Source organism: Ursus americanus, chromosome 21 (assembly GCF_024610735.1).
Source record: "Ursus americanus isolate L20-20 chromosome 21, mUrsAme1.1.p, whole genome shotgun sequence".
NCBI lineage: Eukaryota > Metazoa > Chordata > Mammalia > Carnivora > Ursidae > Ursus > Ursus americanus.
This window is the reverse complement of record NC_142147.1, coordinates 14,158,217-14,172,956: the sequence shown is the minus strand read 5'-3', so window position 1 is coordinate 14,172,956 and position 14,740 is coordinate 14,158,217. Positions and strand designations below refer to the sequence as shown.

The 14,740-nt window shown below is 42.2% G+C and overlaps 2 protein-coding genes across 10 annotated transcripts in view; one reads left to right on the top strand and one right to left on the bottom strand.

Moving 5' to 3' along the window:
* RSPRY1 (ring finger and SPRY domain containing 1) overlaps positions 1-6,263 on the bottom strand; it is a 43,108-nt gene extending 36,845 nt beyond the window's left edge. The window contains exon 1 of one of the 2 annotated variants that reach the window (XM_045806852.2): positions 5,796-6,263. The gene's annotated coding sequence lies outside the window, so the exon portion shown is untranslated. The remainder of the gene's footprint in view (positions 1-5,795) is intronic. The other variant, XM_045806853.2, reaches the window with a different exon arrangement.
* Positions 6,264-6,465: 202 nt separating this feature from the next.
* PSME3IP1 (proteasome activator subunit 3 interacting protein 1) overlaps positions 6,466-14,740 on the top strand; it is a 33,694-nt gene continuing 25,419 nt past the window's right edge. Inside the window, exons 1-3 of one of the 8 annotated variants that reach the window (XM_087870449.1) lie at positions 6,551-6,746; positions 7,444-7,541; positions 7,815-7,926. The gene's annotated coding sequence lies outside the window, so the exon portion shown is untranslated. Of the gene's footprint in view, positions 6,747-7,337; positions 7,542-7,814; positions 7,927-8,764; positions 8,789-14,740 lie in introns of those variants that run through there. The other 7 variants (XM_087870448.1, XM_087870450.1, XM_087870454.1 and 4 more) reach the window with 7 other exon arrangements.

Here is a 14,740-nt window from a genome sequence, read left to right as displayed (position 1 = left end):
GTGGTAACTTCCAGTGTCACATTTAGTGCCCCCTCAACATTTTATTATGAACAATTTCAAACACAGAGAAAAGTTGAATTTTACAGTGAACGCCTATATACCCACCATTTACATTCTAACAATAACATTTTGTCATACTTGCTTTATCACACATCTACCCATCTCTATACATCATCAGTCCATCTAATTGGTTTTAATGCATTTCAAAGTAAATTACAGGCATCAGTATACTACCCCCTAAATCACTCAGCATGCATCACTAACTAGACTTCAGTAAATTTTTAGAGGTTAAATTTACATATAATGAAATATGCAAGTTTAAGCATATATGTGCCAAGTTTTGTCCAATGCATATACCTATGTTATTCAAACCCTACCAAGGTAAATCTACCCATAAATATATTTGCTTTTAAAATATTCTACAGGACACCTCAAAGACCATGATTTTTTTTTTTTTTGGCTGAAGAGTGTGTTTAAATGGGGAAAACCTGGGAGGTCAACAAGATTGATTATTTGGTGTAGTACAATAAGTGGATAAGAAAAGTGTATTATCTGTTATACTTGCAAGTTGAAACAGAAACCACCTGGATATATTTTAACAAGGGTGTTTTTGTCTCTAGATGCTAAGGCATCTGATATTCTCCGGTGGGGGGGCGGGTAGGGGCAAAAGGGGAAGACTGTGAAATATTTGGTTGTAACTTCACTTTTCCTCCAAAAGGAAAAGCAGTTCTGGTAATAAGATATTTTTACATGTCACCCAGGTGTGCAAAACTATCTGCGTAGCACTGCCACCTGAGGTTTAAGCCAGACAGGGTACTATTATCCCTAGGGTTCTAACTAACCTTCACGCTGTCTGAGAAAAGCACTGGGTGATTCTGATCCTTCTGCTATGCACAGAAGTTAGTTTAAGAAAGTACGTCTTTGGGGCACCTGGGTGGCTCAGTTGGTTAAACGTCTGCCTTCAGCTCAGGTCATGATCCCAGGGTCCTGGGATAAAGCTTCCTGCTCAGCAGAGAGCCTGCTTCTCCCTCTGCACCCCCCCAACCTCGTGCTGGCTCTTGCTCTCTCTCTCTCAAATAAATCTTTGAAAGAAAGAAAGAGAAAGAAAAAAAGAAAGAGAAAGAAAGAGGACGAATGAACATCTTTGGGGGGGAAGTAGTTAACTTTTATGGTTGATCTGGCACAGGAGGAATATCTTGAAAAAGCTTCTCCTAAAATGTTGAGGTTTTTAACTCAGTAGCAGTAGTGCCTGTGGTCAGGTGAGATTTTTTTTTTTTTTAGCAGAACAAATTACAGAATACAGCCCTGACATGAAACAGTACAAAGGAGAAAAGACAAATCCTTTCAGCATTCAAAAAATGTAACAAGAAATAAAATTTAGGGCTGGGATAAAGTAAGGAATTTCCAAAAGCAAATAATAGCAAAAAAGGAAAAGTAAATAATACTTGCCTGGTCTCAAAGATGGAAAAATTTGCCTTGAACCCAGAAAGGAAATACTACGGGGGGAACTGCGGTAAGCGCTAATGATGGCTGCAGTACAGTGGAGAAAAACAAAGGTAGTACTCCATACTATTTGAGATTTTCCCCCCTAAGAGGCCAGGTAACAGGAAATCATATAGATCTGTTATTTAAACACATACATGATACACAGATCGGAAGGAAAAGAACTTTACTATTACAGAGAACTCTTTGCTATTAAAACAAAATGTGTTGACAGCATAAATAGCAACACTTTCCTTAAAGAGATCTACTTAAAGCATTATCTGAAAACAATTGCACACTCAACTGGATGCCTATTAGAAACTAACAGGTAGTCAGTAAGTATTTTAAGTGAATTTATTCTAAAATCTGTAAAAATCGAGTGTTTCCAAAGGAGTTATCACTTTGAAAAACTCACACGTCATTTAATAAATATAAATCCAATGCTTATATGCCAGGCACCAAGCAAAGATGTAAAGAGGTCCCTCATGCTCTTGGTAAAGGGATGAAGGATAGCAACACTGAGCACCTAACCCGTGATACAGTCAGTACATGCCATAGAAGCCTATGGATAAAGCGTCAGGTCCACGAGGTGGAGGCCGCTCCCTCTACCATTTTTCCAGTGAAAAAGGAACTTACTTTCAAGTATCTCTTTTACAAGCAAGTTTTTAGGTGACTATATATACCAGCATTAGCAAAAGGGGAATGGAAGATTTCTATCTGCGCTGCTACACATTCATGTACACATTAAATTATAAGCCAAAACATTGTTGGTGCGAATATTCCCAACCACACAGTAAAAGGTTAACCAAAAGCCCATAAATTAAATTGATAAAGATGAAACTAATAGTAATTTCAACGGGGGGGGGGGAAGGAAGCACAATGGAAAACCAAGATTCATTTGAGACAATACTGAGGATGATCCTAAATAAGCACCCTTCTGAATATGGCAGGAAGCCCCACTCTGCAGAGGACATGTTAAGAAGCTCTGCACTGGTGCCACGTTTCCCAGGACAGACTCTGGGAGACAAGAGTAAATTCTTATGTTTTATTAGTTTTGGTTTATGAATACCATGTTTCAGTAATTCTTAACAATTCACTTGGTAGGTTATAAGTAGCCCTTAGGCATATGTAAGTATGAATAACTATGAAGCAATAAGAACTGAAAAAAGGAGCTATACTTCTCACAAAGAAGGGTGGAGTGGAAGCCATACTTGGAGAGTTACAGCATCCGGGAGCCCAGGAGAGGAAACTTAACTCTTCAGGAGGTAGAAGGTAAGAAAAAACTAACACTGAAACATTTAAACTGAGGTAATAATAAACTTGCCAAGTAAGGTGTTTAAACCTTCTATTTGATGTGTATAAGACCCATGAAATTATGCCTGGAAACTATAATTTCAGGCAACAAGAAAGTTATATGCAGGGTTCATTCATTAACAAACTTAAGGAGTGCATCAATTCTTTGCTTTTTCAAATGCATTCTTCATTTTCAAAAACTCAGAAAGGAGAATATTCTCTAACAACCAACCACTAGTTATAAAATGTTTGCCTCATTTAGCCTTGTATATATCACACAGTTATATATAGTTATCTATAGTTAACTATGCTTTTACATATTTAACCAGCAAGCATACCCTTTTGAAATGGGCAGAGAGTAAAATTTAACAATGTGTACCTTTTTTCCTAATCATATTTCAAAAGCTGTATCAAAAGCTGACTTATTGAGTAGATAAGCCAAAGGGAAAATAGTCATTCTTTCGCATTCCTAAAATTGTACAAGTCTCCTAACGACTGTGGCCCAAGTTTTAGTATTCACTACTTCCTAACTTTTCTGTTTTTCAATTTTCCTTGTACACAAGGAAAAAACTATCTAAACTCAATGGTAAATGCAAAAATGCCAAATATTTGAAGAGAATCTCAACTGATAGTTTACTACCCCAAATAACTCTTTGAAATAGATTGCTGGTTCCATAGTGGTTCCCATCTGTGGTGCCTAATGATTTTCCATTTACTTTTTCAGCCCTGTGACTATCACATCTACTTTACAAGGATCTGATCACAAAGCAGAAAACTTCTAATTTAAAGTGGTAATAGTCATTACCATCCTTAGGAATTCCTAATAATTTCTCAAACTATATAGATATTAGAGTATCAAGGTGAGTTGTATTTTAAAAGATGTATTTTAAAGGATGACTTCTCCCTTCATTAAAAAAATTACTTCCCATTATTTTTGTAATTCTTGATAGACTGATTGAACTCATGAGTAGAAACAGACTGTTGGAAATGCATTTCAGGAACACACAACGATTTGTTATTCTCTTGCCAAAACATACTTCAGAGCTGTTGTTTTTCCCTATTCACTACAGAATAACAAAGTTTTACACAGAATGCTAAGTTTTTATTTCCCCTTGATTTTTGGCCAATTTAGTAAGGGAGAAGTCATTTTGTTGACAAATCAGAAAAAAATCCACACAGAGTATGCTGGAACACTTCCTAATCAATAACTTAAAAATAATCATGAAGTACAGAAATAACGAAGGGTTTGTAAAAACAGCAAAAGCAGGACACAGGCATTAAGCAGTAGGTCAGGACAGCATGTATCCTGGGAAATCAGAAAGCTCATAAAATCACCACAGTGCACTTTTTTTAAGACCCATGGAATATAAAATTAGAAAAACAGGAAATGCAAGCCTGCTTTTTGTTTAAAAAAAAAGAAAAGAAAGAAAGAAAGAAAGAAACCAAGCTTCAAAAATCACCAATTAGCCAACATTTGGAAAACCAGCTCTAACAAATGCCACTAACCAAACATTAGGAAAATGTCATACATGGACACAATTATCTTATAACCTCATAGGGGGAGCTACAAAGCAAGATGTCATTCCAGGAAATGCAAATTCTATATATGGTGAGAAATAAAGAGAACCACTGTAGAAGAGAATTTTAAAAGCAATTGCTAATGTACCTCATAACCCATAGTTTGAAGCCACCACAGAACCCAGAAAGGCATAATATTCATGGGGAAAAAAAAGGTCTCATCTACAAAATCACAACTGAGAGAGGAAGCATGATACTCACTACATGTAGACACCCAAAGGTAATACACACACACACACACACACACACACGTATACATGGAAAAAGGGGAGGTGGTTTATAATATTGAGATCCAATTTTAGCAGTCAGAGAAAAACTTTCTGGGGGAAAAGATTATATTATAGCGCTACCTCCTGCCAGCACCATCAGAAGTTCAAAGTAAATTAAAACTCTGGGAGCAAAAACCGGAAATCCCTCCACTTCCATCTAAGCAGGGGCTGAAACCATGGGTTTAGATCATAATATGACCTAGAAAGCCCGGAACCTTGAGGTTTTCAGTACAATATGGCTCCCAGCAGCACAGGTGATCAACAATTGTATTAATGCTAATCCTTTACATCTACATACTGCTTTACAGTTGAGGCAGCCCATCGCTTTTATTCTTCAACACCTTTGGTGGTAAAATCACAGTACTTTACTTTTGCACAGCTTGTAGTTTGGAGTGTATCTTCACACACTGTTCTATTTTACAGAAGAGACCCAACAGATTAAGTTACTCGTCTGAGAACGCGTACATGGCCGGTGAAGGGCCTGGACAACTGCGGGACTCGACTCAGTCACTAACAGACACTTCCAGCCTTCTAAAGTTCAAAGTACAACACTCCAGGGGGAGCAGCTTCATTCAGACGGCTCTACAGGATAGAACTGGACAGTCTCAGTGAACCATCTCTGCCTCGCTCTCCCTCCCCAAAGAAAGGGAAACTGAGGCACCAGGTAGGAACAAAAGCCTCATCTAGAGTCACACAAGAGGTGCTGTTGGGATAGAACGCCCCCAACCCACCTGCACGACACCCAGAAACAGCTGAATCCTGTGTTTAAGACACAGGTCGGTCTCCAGAGAGGAAAACCCTTGCTGTTACCGCTTCCCTCTTATTATTCCCCACGCGGGCTTTCCTATAGATGGTGGTCTCTGCTTTCCAGAACCGCTCAGCAACAACCTCTCCCTAGGGCCCTTACCCATTTTTCACATCGGGCCTCCGGAGTAAAAGAATCCGCTAGCTCTGGCTCCCAACTCCTAGTCCCTTTCTCTGAGGGGTCTCTCGACCCCAATGCATTTCTGTATCTCCCAGGGGAAGGTCCGACTCCCACCCGTGCCACCTAAACCTTTAACTCCACAAAAGAAAACCCTCCCAACGCCTCCTCCCGTTACCCCTCCCGTCCAGGACACGACTGAGGAGCACCCCTAAATATCAGGAGCCTCCCAAGAGCTACCTGCCTCTCACCTGGGCCCCTTTAGCCGCGGCCTCCTCGGAAGGGCGACCCCCAACAACCTCCGCCGGTCACGAACCCCCTAAAGGGGGAACACCCTCTTCCAGGTACCTCTTCAGTGCGGGCCTCAGTGGAGAACCTCCGGGCTGTTTCCTGGGCTCTGCCCAACGCCACTCCCTCCCGGGCCCCTTCCCGGAGTCTCCCCCGGCCCCAGTCCGGTCGCCCTGCCGCAAACCCGGGCGGCTGTTCCCCTCCCTCACGGACGTCCCCAGCCCTCGGATCCCCCCCCGCTCCGCGTCCCCAGTGGTTTCCCAAAGCAGCGCGGCTGGGCTGCGGCACTGACTTCTCCAGCTCCCGGGCCCACCCGAGGGAGGGAGCGGCAGTGGCGGCGCGACTCCTTTGTGACAGGTCCGAGAGAGCGGTAAAGATGGACGCGAGGCCACGGCGCTGCCATTACGCGCTGGGCCCACCCCCGCTTCGCACCGCCCCTGCCCACCCTCAGTCCCCTAGGAAACGCCCCTTCCTCGGTGGCAAGCCCTCTCCCTGACAGCCAATCATCGTTCAGGGAAGGCACCACGTGATCACACGGCCCAACCCGCCCCCCAAGCGCGAGCTGGCCAATCCCCTTGCTGAGCTGCGAATGGCCCAATCAAGTCTCTCTGGCTAGCTTTCGGGACACCGGATTTCCATCTGTCTCCTGGGGAGGAAGAGGGGTGCGGATTGGGTCACGCCGCCGGAAGCGGGGCGGAACTTTGTTGTGGCGGTGAGGAAGAGGAAGCCCTGAAGGGTCAAAAGGAATACAAAAGCAAAGGCTATTTTCTTTCTTTTCTTTTTTTTCTTTCCTTTCTTCTTCTTCTTCTTCTTTTTTTTTTTTTTTTTGTCCTAAAGAGCGAGCGGTTTTAGCGGTGGCGGTTTGGGGTGGGCGCCGCCGAGGTGTGGGGGTCTTGCCTCCCGCACGCTGGTAGGTGAGTGCGGCCTGGCCCTGGCCTGGCTGAGAGACCTGGGGTCCAGCTTCTTCGCTGAGGAGGTGGGGGGCTACGTTTAGTGTGAGGTTTAGGGCCAGGCCGGTTCTCAGTTTGCGCACTCGCCCAGTGTTCTGAGTCACTGGGGCCAGGGGCTTGCTAGGGCCCAGCCTGAGGGCAGCCGAGGGAGCCCGCGGGAGGGCCTCCCAAGTCGTGTGCGGAAGCATCCCGACCCTTTCTAGCGGTCTTGGGACTTCGAGCCTCTTGTCGGCTCTCCTCCACCGTTTCTGCTAAGTGGGACCACCCAGGCTCCAAGGGAGGAGTGGGCTCTCTCGCAGGGGTCTTGGAACGGCTCCAGGCTACTCAGGAAATGTGGGAGTGCCTGGCTGGAAATCGTTGAATCACAGAACGCAAATGTAGCATGGGAAACACAACTTACTATGTACTTTGTACCATTTGCTGTGCTCTAGTGCATTTTCTTACAATAACAAGCCAGCGAGCTCGTTTTGCAAAAGAAAACTTAGGAAACTAAGACCGAGGGTTGAAGGATCTTGTTTGAGAGTTGTTTGCCCACGTGAATGTCTGTGCACACAGGTGTAAATGTGGAGACCTACTCGTTCTGAGCAGTGGTTCTTAATCTAGTAGAAAACAAGATCTTCTGCGGCCCTTTTAAATGAGGATTCTCTGACCCTACCCCCAGATAGTGTGACTGAGTGGGTCTGGATTTGGGACCCGGGGAAGCCAAGTGTGGGCCTGGTGGTCAGAATTCCCAATGACCTCTTGTGTACCAGCTGTGAGGTAAGATTTGTTCATTCTTCAGCTGTTTGGCTTACTGATGTGTTAACAGGGACCCCATAAAATGGTTTGGAGGGCACGGCTTCTGAAATTCTTGAAAGGAATCAGTGTTTATACTCCTTTTTGATACAAGGAATTGAGCTGAGATAAAGGCAGCTTTTACAGTCAAAGAGAGCGTGAGAGGAGCTGTTACCAATTTATAGGGGTCTGAAAGCAGAGGCTGGCCAATTATTTTTCTCAGCTGAAGTGTTGGTGCTTTAAATCCCTTACAACCAGGAGGAACTATCTCAAGACCGTTTACCTGGTTAGCAGTCTTCCCTTTCTCCAAGAATCTTGATGTTTGGTTAGAGTTAAGCTGCTGCCTCAGATATTGAAAACCACACAGCTGGTAAGTGAAATAATTGTAGCGTGTTGTTCTGCCATAGACTCCATCACACTGTAATTATGCCTTCAGGGCAGCTGAGTTAAACAACTTTCAGTGTGCTCACTATTGACCATCTTTTGAAAATGCTTTGTCTTCAATTCTTAAATATGGTCAATTTCACTCTTTATTGTAGCTATGATGTGTTTTAAAGATTGTTCTTTGTTTTTGGTTTTCTGCATTTTCATGATATATCCAACTGTGGATGTGTTTTTGTTGGATTTGGTGTTTATCAGACCTTGAGTCTGTGGATTAGTGTCTGTCATTACTTCTGTAAAATTCTCGGCGAGTTTATATACATATACAGTTTATCGCCTTTGCTGATTTAACACAGACCGTGTTTCACTCTAATGTCTGTGTCTCTTACTCCCTTTTTATTTTTCCATACTACATCCTGGATAATTTCTTATTCATTAATTCTCAAGTTATTTCTAATCTGTTGTTATACCAAAATCTTAAATTCAGTTACTTTTTGGTTCCTGAGGTTCTATTTGGTCCTTTTTCAAATGTGCTATGCCGTTGTTTTACAGTTTCTTATTCTCTGCTGTTAATTTTGAGGCTTGTTTTATTTCTTTAAACACAGTAAGCATTGTTTTATATCTATGTGTGTTAATTTCACTGTGTGAATTTTCTTTGGATTTATTTCTTTTGCTCATTATTCCTGCTGTTTTTCTTCCCAGTTCACCTTTACCTTGATGGTTTAGTTCTTTGGGGTACTAGGTTAAGATGGAGAAGGAGGTGGCTATCAGATTCTACACCCTTTGTGGATTCCTGGCTTTGACTTTTGTTTCTGTTGCTTCATAAGGGCTTCAAAACAGCAGTTTTCAAGGTCAGAGAAATCCTCAGTATGAAAACCACTTTGAATATTGGACTTAACTTCTGGTATCACCTTTTCTTGGGTTTTGGCCAATTTTTTTCTTAAGATTTTATTTATTTGACAGGGAGCGAGAGAGGGAACACAAGTAGGGGTAGTTGAAGAGGGGGAAGCAGAGACTGCATCCTAGGACTCTGGGATCATGACCGGGGCCGAAGGCAGATGCTTAACAACTGAGCCACCCAGGTGTCCCTTGGTCAAATTTTTCACTATCTTGTTAGCTTCTCTGTTTAAGAATTATTTAAAAAATTTCTTCCAGGTTTTGTTTGTTTTTATCATAGAGGCAGAGGATTGGTTTCAACTACCTAGCCCACTATTTCTGGAAATGAAAGCCCCCCCTTTTTAAAAAAATTTCTTTTTTTTTTTTTTTTAAAGATTTTATTTATTTGACAGAGAGAGACAGCCAGCGAGAGAGGGAACACAAGCAGGGGGAGTGAGAGAGGAAGAAGCAGGCTCCCAGCAGAGCAGGGAGCCCAGTGCGGGGCTCAATCCCAGGACCCTGGGATCACGCCCTGAGCCGAAGGCAGACTCTTTTTTTTTTTTTTCTTTTTTTTTTTTAAGATTTTATTTATTTATTTGACATAGAGAGAGACAGCCAGCGAGAGAGGGAACACAAGCAGGGGGAGTGGGAGAGGAAGAAGCAGGCTCCCAGCGGAGGAGCCTTATGTGGGACAGATCCCAGGACTCCAGAATCTCGCCCTGGGCCGAAGGCTGAGGGCTCCAGAGAGAGAGAATATTGAGCAGGCTCCATCCCCAGTGGAGAGCCTGCAGGGCTTAATCCCAGAACCCTGAGATCACCACCTGAGCTTAAATCAGGAGTCCCACGCTTAATTGACTGAGCTACCCAGGTGCCCCAGCCCCCTTTCATTTTGATTTTGGAATGTGAAATTTGTGATTTCAGGGAATCTTGAGTTAAAGATCATTTTTCTCTGTATACCTAAAATTACCACCACTGTTACCTATGCAGTGTCCCAGCCACTGTCAACGTTAAGTTTCCCTGATGCTTTTTTCTAGTCTTCCTTTTGTGAACTCCTCAGTGCTTAGCTTCTATTTTTTCTCTTACAGCATTTAACCTCATTCTTCTTTTCCTAAAATTGCTTAGTGCCAACCTTATCTCTCTTTCTGAATGCAAGTTCCTTATTTGCTAAAAAGTAAGAGTGCCAGCTGAGCACCTAGCACTCTGTGCCTTGCACATAATAGGTCCCCTGTCAAGATTTACTTCAGCAATACAGCTGAATGAGTTAGTTGTCCTTGCCTGGTTTGTGCAATGCAAAGCCTTTTTTCCCCCTTAAATTCGGTCTTAGGAGTTACACAAAGCCTAGTGGGATGGAGGTGTGGGGGGAGTAATAATTTAGTGTGGGTTAGGTTCCAAAGCCAGCCCGGATGGTAAAATAGTGTATAATCAAAGCTACTTTCGAAAATCTTTTAGGGAGGCGCCATATTGGATGTAGGTATACCGGTGCAGCAAAATTCCAGCATGGCCAGGTTTTTCTCCAGCTTTGAAACAGATGCTGTTTTTCTTCCTTTGAGCCTCAGGTGAAGTAGCTGGTTTGCATTTAGGAGTCACAATGTATTAAAAAAAAAAAATACAACTAATATTAGAATCATACATAGTGAGGGAAGTGCTCAGACCCGGAGAGGCATACATGAACTGGGGAACTGAGGATCATAAGGGGATCAGTATTTTAAGTTCTCTTTTTCTTCCAGTGCGTCTAGATGAATTCAGAGTAAAAGCACATATGATGAGACTGTTCTTGTGCTATGGAAAGCTAAATGTATATATGGGTTTGTTTAAAAATTTTTTTTTTATTGCATGTGGTTTTTTAGATGCCTGGACAACCAGAAGATTACTACAAATTGCTCTTTATAATAAACATTTTAAGCATGAATGATGTTACTTATGTTGTACGCTGATGTTTAGAGTCTTTTAGTCTGCTTTGCTACTGGCTTATGTTAAATAAGCCTTAATATTAGATTGAGGATTACTTTGTCTAGTAATAAGTGCTAGTAGTGTTTTCTGTTAGTAGTTGTCAAGTTTTAAAATATATAGAGAAAGCCCTCTTGATCTGAATTACTGTGGCTTGGTAGAAGTGACTTCTGGCCAGAAAGCTATCTATTTGGAATATAGTTGAGTTTGCCAGATGGCAAATTCCTCTTAATTGCTGTCCTGCATTTTGAAGTCCCATGTGACTTAAACATCAGGGTAAAAACGTTGGAAGGGCAGTACTTAAGTATATTTACTGATGAAAGGAAAGTAGATCAGCCTATTGTTTTGCTACCCAATGAGAAGCCTTAGAACACCATAACACAAATTTGATTCCCCCTGGTGTATTTTTATACTGCAGTCTATCTAATGTTAGAATTAGGAGGGGGTAGTGGCCAGTGATGTAAATACTTAAGTAGTCTGCCATCACAGCATTCAATTCCATAGGAAGCCCGATCTCATTAACTTGTATCATGGCACAAGGTAAATGGAATAATTTTTCAAGTCAGCAATAGCAATTACTCTGGGGGTAGCAGTGTTACGTTTTCTATCTTGTATAGCATGCGGTGTAAGACACTGAGCCCATTTTGTCCCACCAACCTGGAAATTAAATACCACAGTCTCTAGTACAAACACAGGAGTGCAGTGTTTAACAGTTACTTTGGCTTGAAATATAAGAACTTTGGGTTTTTTTTTTTTTTTTTTTGGCTGTCAAGCAAATTTGGAAACTATGTTCTTTATTTGTGTCGGTTTGAAACTTTTAAGTTTGGACAAAGTGTTTTTTAGTACGGTTTTGGTTTTCCATGAAGTCCCTATTTGAAGAACTTAAATAATCCTTTTTGAAGTGTTAAGTTTGATAATTAGGCTTGAATCACCTCGGAAATAAAAAAGCTACGTGAGCAAAAGGAAAGTTGACAGCATGTATTCTTTTTACAATCAAACACACTGAACAAAATGAATATTCCCAATATAAATTCTCTTCATTCCTACATGAATCTTTACAATTCAGTCCCAGACCCTTGGGCTTTGTGTTTTGTTTTTAATTATTCTAGCAAACGAAGGGGAAAAATAAAAGACTTGTGAAAATTTAGCTAGGCAGGAGGAATTAGAAATAAACAGTTTAATTTCCAGTTTTTGCTGCCTTCCAGAATGAGGTAAATGAGCTGCAGGTACTCATCACCTCCCTCTTGCAAAATAAACAACCAATGAAAATGGAACTCTTCAAAGAAAAATGCTTTGTGTGGGGAAATACTTATTCGTCAGTGTAACAGCATTTTTTAGTCAGTTGAAGTTAAAGGAAAGTAGAGCTATTCTTGGAAGACATCAATTATATAATATAGGAAAGTGATTTAATTTTTAGTCATGTGTTTCCAACTGCACAGTGTTGTCGTGTTTGAATAGAATTCCCTGTGGGACATAGAAGCTTAAGCAAATACTTACGTAATGTCTACCATTTTCTATAACTTACATCGGACAATACCTTGGAATATTCATGTGAAATCATTCTTCCCTGCTTAAATTCTTCAAATTCTCTTCATGGTGGGTTTATTCAATAAGTATTTATTATCTGCCTAATATATGCCAGACACTGTGCTAATAAGCACTGTGGATACAAAGGGCCACTGGAACAGTCACAAATGACAAAACACAACGGATAAGTGCTGCAGCAAGTTACAAATGGCTTGAGTAGGGGCGAGAGCAGAAACAGCGAGGCTAATGGAAGGCTATCGCAGTAGCCCTTGCTGGATGAGGCCCTGAAAGGAGGAGATTAGAAAGATTCTTCTCTTAAAAGAGAGGATGAATTAAAAAGAGGTCATTATAAGGCGGGCGCCTGGGTAGCGCAGTCATTGAGCGTCTGCCTTCGGCTCGGGGCGTGATCCCGGCGTTCTAGGATCGAGTCCCACATCGGGCTCCTCCGCTGGGAGCCTGCTTCTTCCTCTCCCACTCCCCCTGCTGTGTTCCCTCTCTCGCTGGCTGTCTCTCTGTCACAGAAATAAATAAAATCTTTAAAAAAAAAAAAAAGAGGTCATTATGAGGTAGAAACAGCAGAACTTGGTGACTGATGAGATGTAGTGAATTGAGGGAGAAGGAGTCTAGGTTCACGGCTGGGTTTTCAGCCTGGGAAATGGGATCGATCCATATTTATGCCCTTCATGGTTGTCTCTTACCTGTACTGTTCACTTTGGCAATCCATTATATATACTATTATCGGGTATTAACTAGCTTAAGAGTACTAACTCTTATTTTCTTTTAAGATTTTATTTATTTGTCAGAGAGAGAGGGAGAGCACAAGCAGAGAGAGTGGTAGGCAGAGGGAGAAACAGGCTCCCCGCTGAGCAAGCAGCCCGATATGGGAGCCCATCCCAACACCCTGGGATCATGACCCAATCCGAAGGTGGATGTTTAACCGACTGAGCCACCCAGGCATCCCAGAGTACTAACTCTTTTAAAGTTGATTTCCTCTCGGCACCCCGTAGAATCTGGCACAGTGCTGGACGTAGAAGTCAACATTGAGAACAATGTCAGTTTATTTAAATTGAACGATTAATAAAACAGTAAAATAGGGGCGCCTGGGTGGCTCAGTCGTTAAGCGTCTGCCTTTGGCTCAGGGTGTGGGGATCGAGCCCCGCGTCGGGCTCCCTGCTCTGCTAGGAGCCTGCTTCTTCCTCTCCCACTTCCCCTGCTTGTGTTCCTTCTCTCGCTGGCTGTTTCTCTGTCAAATAAATAAATAAAATATTTAAAAAAAATAGAATAAAACAGTAAAATAGAGAACCATGCTAAAGGGAAAATACAGAATTACCCAATTATATATACATGTAAATTTTTCCGAATTTCTCTTCATATGATGTAATCCCTTTGTTTATGTATTATATATCTAATCCCTGCATTTATATCATTGATCTATTTCCCCTCCACTCCTTGAGTGCAGATGGTATTTCACTCCTCTAACCAGTCCAGGGCTTAGCTTTAGTGCTTTGTAGTAATGGCCAATCTTTCAAAGCATTTTTTAAGCGTGTGTCCAACACTGTGTTAAGTGCTTTGCATGATTTACCTTGTTTATCCTCACAAAAGCTCCCTGTTATACCGGACTGTTTTAATCCCCACTGGTGAGTACAACCTGTGGACGAGGGAACCAGGACTCCGAGGACTTAAGTGACTTGCCCATGGCATACGACTTGTAACTGGCAGAACCGAGGTCTCTGAATTTCAGACAGAGTGTAGTATTTATCATTACCTGTGCTGCCTTGTGTAAGGAGACCAGCACAGAAGGTACTTGTTATATACTGGGAGGATTGGATTAGGTCGTGAAAGGTGTGTGAAGTGAAGCTTGCCTCTTGGCAGTATGTATTTGACAGTGACGTTTTGAATCCTGAAAATTTCTGGAGAAGGAATATCCTGAACATTATCCAGAATACTCAGGAGTGTGGCCACTTGTTCATGAACATTTCTTTCCTTTTTTTTTTTTTTTAAAGATTTTATTTATTTATGTGACAGAGAGACAGCCAGCGAGAGAGGGAACACAAGCAGGGGGAGTGGGAGAGGAAGAAGCAGGCTCATAGCGGAGGAGCCTGATGTGGGGCTCGATCCCATAACGCTGGGATCACGCCCTGAGCCGAAGGCAGACGCTTAACCGCTGTGCCACCCAGGCGCCCCGTTCATGAACATTTCTGTCCCTATCTCTGACCTCTCCTAACGTAGAAAGATGACCAGAATGCGAGGAGTGCCACTGCTGGTGTGGAAGGCAAGGAGGGAATGAGGACCTGTGGAAGGTGTGCAAAGTGTGGAAAGAGAGGATAGAGCAGTCTGTGTATCTAGTCTTGTCCCTTTTAAACTCAGAGAAATTCATTATAGTTAGATTGGCCATCTAGCTTGTTTTATTTATATTGAGATCAAGGGAATATCAGGATTATACTTTCCTAAGT